At 42.5% G+C, this 5321-nt stretch overlaps 1 long non-coding RNA gene across 8 annotated transcripts; it reads left to right on the top strand.

Moving 5' to 3' along the window:
- The first annotated feature begins 486 nt into the window (after positions 1-486).
- Positions 487-4602, top strand: LOC136483902 (uncharacterized). Of its 8 annotated transcripts, none has more exons than XR_010765691.1 (8): positions 487-1125; positions 1226-1285; positions 1618-1772; positions 1878-1999; positions 2598-2693; positions 2788-3099; positions 3592-3707; positions 4383-4602. It is a non-coding gene; the product is annotated as an uncharacterized lncRNA (long non-coding RNA). The 8 variants fall into 8 exon arrangements; XR_010765687.1 differs by having other exon boundaries at positions 491-1125; positions 1618-1999; positions 2788-2892; positions 3012-3099; XR_010765690.1 differs by lacking the exon at positions 1618-1772 and having other exon boundaries at positions 490-1125.
- The last annotated feature ends 719 nt before the right edge of the window (positions 4603-5321 follow it).

Here is a 5321-nt window from a genome sequence, read left to right as displayed (position 1 = left end):
GTCACGTGATTACTTATGTATATGAGCAACAAAAGAAATTGTGAATATATGAATATATTTATATAACGTACTTTGAGGATCTCTTCAGGAGTTCTTTTTGCGTACGCCATGATAAACTCGCAAATATAGTATCCGCAGTAGTTGTTCACCTGTTGTTGCCTCAGAACCCACTTTTACGAGAAAAAAGATTGGGACATATCATTCTAGTGGTTGTCGGACAGTGTTTTTTAGCTTCTTTCCGTTGGGTTTGCTAATTTACCCAAACAAGGCGGACATGCTCCTCCGACAGGAGCGACGTCCACGTCGCCGAAATTCCCACCACCGTCCGATCTGTCATCGTATGGCCAAGATTGCTTATAGCCGCTTCCGTTAGAATCAACTTCTTATAACTCTTCGTCGTCACAGTTGCTCTGCCTAGCTTTTGCAGCTTCTCGTCAGGACCCCAACCGCTAAATATATAGCTGGCTCCCGCTTCTCATTCCAGATTCTTCTCCTGGCTTCCTCCTCTCTCCCCATCGGTCTCTCTCTGTCCCGACGCACGGAGGGGCGACAACGGCATGTCGGCGCCGCCGGATGCGACTGCTGTGCGGCGGCGGGCGCCGCCCTCCTTCGCCTCCTCCTCCTCCGTCCAACCTCGGCTGCCTCTCACCTCCATTTTCCCCTCCCCTTTCTCTCTCTCCTTTCCTTTTGATGGCGTGACCGACCAAACCCTAGCTGCGCCATCGATATCCTCGTCACCAAACAAACCGCGTCCGCGTCGAGTCTCTCGGCTGTCCCCGGCTCTGGCGTCTCGCGTCTCCAAGCTACCCGTGCAGCTCCTCCACTCCGCCCCACCACGCTAATTAATTCCAGCTGCAAGGAGTCACCGCCAGCCAAGACGTCGTAGTGCGCATGTCGTCGTAGACACCGCCACCGCCGCTGCCGTCGTCGTCCTAGATCCGACAGCCTCACGAGCTCCATTTCCTCTAGGCCAGCCATCCCGGTGTCTCATCAACAGCGGCGGCGAGTTCTTGCTTGCTGTGTCTGGGCGCATGGCGGTGGCCGGCCGTCGGCTCTTGGTCCTCTTCATCTCGACCGCCGTGGTGGCTGGGCTCACCTCTGCGGCGAATGGTCCTTTCCTGTCCGGTACGACCTCTTTGCTCCGGTGTTTCTTGCTGTCTGTTTCGCTTTCCGGTCTCGTAGCTGATGGGCTGGTTCTGTACTTCTGTTTGCTCTGCATGAGCAGATAGCGTCTTCCATCCGAGCTCCAGATCTACAGGGAGGAGCTTGCTGCAGGCCAAGAATAGTACGTTTCATTCCTTCTTTTCTCCTTTAACCACTTCAACCTATGATTAATTCGTGGATTGGGTGATTCTGATCTGAGATTGGGAGTTATGTGTTAGCGTACCCCTCCATTGATGGCATAACAGTTTGGGTACAAACTGGATTAGACAACCTCTTGGAAGAGGGATGTCTCGAGTTTAGCAAGCAATTTGGATGGAGGAATGGAGAATCGGAATTGCGGAAGGAAGATAGCTCTGAACCTAGGGAGAAGGGCTAGAAGGAGAGGAACCGGAGGAGGAGATGAACAAGACATGTCTCTGTATTCAATTCATTGAATTTTCCTTTCTGATGCAGTTGCTCTTCTTGTGGTGTTGCCCTTCAGCTGGTTGGTCCAGTAGGCAACATGGCCCATGGCACAACTCCAGTTCATACCTAGGATGATTCCTCACATTCTCCTCTCCATAAAAATTGACTTGCCCTCAGGTCGATGCAAAAATGTCAAACCACCGGTATCCCATGGCACTTGTGATTCTTCAGTGCTATGACTTGACCTTGTTCCATTTGTCTTTTGTTCTACCACACCATGTGTCTCTGTTACAGTTTCTTTGTTGCAGGTCATGGCCGAGTCTTAATTTCTCTGCATTGAGGGAGAGATCATGCTAATTAAAGCAAAAAATCAAAACGCAGTATACACCTACTATCCTAACAGGTGAAGCTGCAGCTGTCATCCTCAAAAGTAAGATGTTTGCCATTTTTTTATGGATAAAAAAATGGGACCATTTAAGTCATGGGAATTCTATGTGTGTTTTTCCCTTTTCCTTTTATAACATCTTCAATTGAGTATTAATTGTTATCACCACATTTATTTAATATATACAGTTTATAGTTTTGCAAATTTGATATATCATGATAGGTGCCCCCATTGAAAGAAGGGTTGGGGTAGCACAGAGGTTCAGGGGAAATTTTCATGTATGCTTTGGGGTAGCATAGAGGTTTTGAAAATTATGCCTCTGCTATAATCTGAAACCTGTAAATATAGCCTCTGGAAATTATGCCCTGAATTATTATATCACAGCACAAACATGATCTAGAAATTTCATATAGCCTCTTCTAAAAGGGTGTACCCAGTGTAGAGAGCTCCCGCTCTGTGCGGGGTCTGGGGAATTGTGTCAGTGGTAAGCCTTACTCTCGCTTGTGCAATGCGATGAGACCGTGACTCGATATAGCCTCTGCTACCAATTCAAAAATATTTTCGCATTAGCTGCACCTGTTTATGCCTGCTTCCTCTTCTCATCTTTTCCTTCCTAATCAAAACATGGCTATTCTAATTGCAGGCACCTGATACCACTAAAATTCCATGGAACACAGTTCACAGACATGCCAATTTCGGTGCACTCACATACAGCATGCACAATCCTCCCTTGTGATAAGTATGCTGATCCTGTGATGCCATTTGTCATCCTATTTTTATTTATCGTTATACATGCACACCATCGATTCTTTATTTAACATAGATATTTGCAGATGTCATTGGTTTCATCATTGATATTCAGCCACCAATTCCTATATAATTTCCAGAGGCAAGGACAAGCTAACTACCCTTAGAGAGGTGCTCATAAAGGATCTGTGGTAAGTGTTTTTACCTAAAAAGAGCTCTCAGTACTTGGTCACCGCCTTGCATCTTCATAATAATTTGTTTTTTTTAAATCGACGTATGGGGGAAAAATGCTATTCCCATATTTTGCAAGGACACAAAGCTCCAAGTAACCTTATGGGGGTGCACAAGCTAAGGATTTCAACATCGATACTGTTCATTGTCTGCTTAAAAAAAACCCTGTAAGTTTACTCACAAATATAGCAGCTCTGTACACTGCCTCCAGCCTGTATATAACAATGGACACTCGAAAATGTGCTTCCACTTGGTTAGCAGCTTTGCACAGTAATTCTCTTCTGTATTTTTAATGTGCTTATCACCACAACTTTGAATGCCCCTGTTTAAGTACCGCTTATTTTCGTAGCTCAGAACCAGCAAACTATCTGAATCCTTATGTGGATGTTCCATGACCATTATAGAGGCGCATGATTTAGAAGCAACCCATCTATGTCCTTCAGAAATCTGTGCTAAATGACTAAGTAGATACCTCTCAAGAACAATTGTTATATATATTTTTCTTACATGTCAAACACTACATTTACTGGTTGCTGCTTACCTGGAAACTACTATATGACTAACAACTAATCTCATATTCACTGATTTCCTCTTCGTACACTACGCATAGTACATCTCACCGTACACTTTGTTACACCCCCGATTATCAATGTTTCCAGATTACTACCCCTTTTTCAAACTCTGGAAATTCCAAGAGCAACAACAGCTACTTACTGAGGACAGCGCTCCGATCAAATGGCAAAATCATCAACCTTTGTAGCGCTTATTGCCCAAGGTACAGATCCTCTGCCTCCACCCATTGTGTGATCACACCTTAGGCTTTACTTAACTGGTTCCGCTAAATTCCTTAGTCTGTTACTAATATCTTTTTTACCCTCCTTTTTAATTGTTAGCTATTTCTAGATTGATCTCTCGTGAAACAAAAAAACAGAAAATCTTAATAGTTGCAGCTCTAAACCTACACACGTGTGATGACGTAGGTATCCCTTCCAGATTCGTATCTATGATTTCAAATACATGTATGCCATACACAAATTACTGTCAACTTGCAGCATTTGATAATACCTATGACACTGACCTTAACCTCCTACAAGTTCACAATTTTTTATAGTTTACAATAACCTGTCTAATTAATGTTTATTTTATCATAACTAGGTGCTATTTTATTTTTTCCCTATTCCCAGCTGTAGGTATGACTAACATAGGTAAATTCGCGGATATATTAGTGGCTTACATTATCCTATTTTGTCATAACTATATCTTATGAGTTTAGGGAACACACACGAACATAGGTTTCTTTTCACATAACCGTTCGACATATAATGTTCCAATCAGAACAACATACTATTTATCTGCTTTCGTTCAAGATCGGAGATGTCAAATAAAATTAATTGTTTTGGTACTCTTCCTATATTCTACAGGTTGTCCCTAATTCTGTGTCTTGTCACAGGCATGGAGAGATGTGCGCACTCCAAATTCAGTGGAGGACCAGCTGGATCCTATCTCAATCTCGCGGCGTGTGGCGTGTATGCGTATGTAACATGTCTGACTTTATCAAAAGTTGTTGCTGTATGCAGAATAAATAGAGCTTCTTGTGTATTTTGTGTATGTATATCTTTGTGCTTTCCGTACTACACCAGGAATCAGCTCCACACCCCCTTTGAATTTAACAGCTACTGCACTTTGTACCCTGCTGCATCAGTAAATGCAGGTGTTGGTATCATAATGTACTCAACTTTTGGATTCTCCAAGTGGTACACACCATCTGTAATGCATATACAAAGCTCTTTATATATTTATATGTAACTCTTAGATGCTTTTGAGCCCATAAATTAAAATATATCTTCATCTTCTACTATCACACAAAATTATCTGTATTTATGAACGCGCGCTGTATGCAACATGTGTATCTTACCTGTATAAACCTAAAGGTACTTGCTTTGCATGACTAATATGTTCAAATTGTTAAATTGATTTCCTAATGTCGTCCCCATATTAGCTAAAATTCTTTGTTATTGTTTCTTCGTCCCCTCTTCTGTTTCTGTGTACCAAAGAAAATATATACTTGCCAGCATGTAGCTAATTATTTTTGCACCAGCTTTGGTTTCAAAGAATTGCTACAAACTATATCTCACTTCTTCTATGATACGGCCATGTACTCATCCCAAGGCAAGTTTCTTAGTCTATTTATGTACTTCATTGTCAACCTGTTTATTTAGTATTTTAATACATACATTCTCTATTTATGACTACTTGACAATGGCCGCCTTGGCTATAGAGAAATCATCTGCTTACGTTTTATGTGTATAGAATGTTGTGTTGATGCCAAAGAGGTTTCGTGTGTCATCAAAGCACCTGCCTCTTCTTTTTTCTTCTCTTTGCGCCAAAC

Source organism: Miscanthus floridulus, chromosome 9 (genome assembly GCF_019320115.1).
Source record: "Miscanthus floridulus cultivar M001 chromosome 9, ASM1932011v1, whole genome shotgun sequence".
NCBI classification, from domain to species: domain Eukaryota; kingdom Viridiplantae; phylum Streptophyta; class Magnoliopsida; order Poales; family Poaceae; genus Miscanthus; species Miscanthus floridulus.
This window is presented reverse-complemented; position numbering and strand designations above follow the sequence as displayed.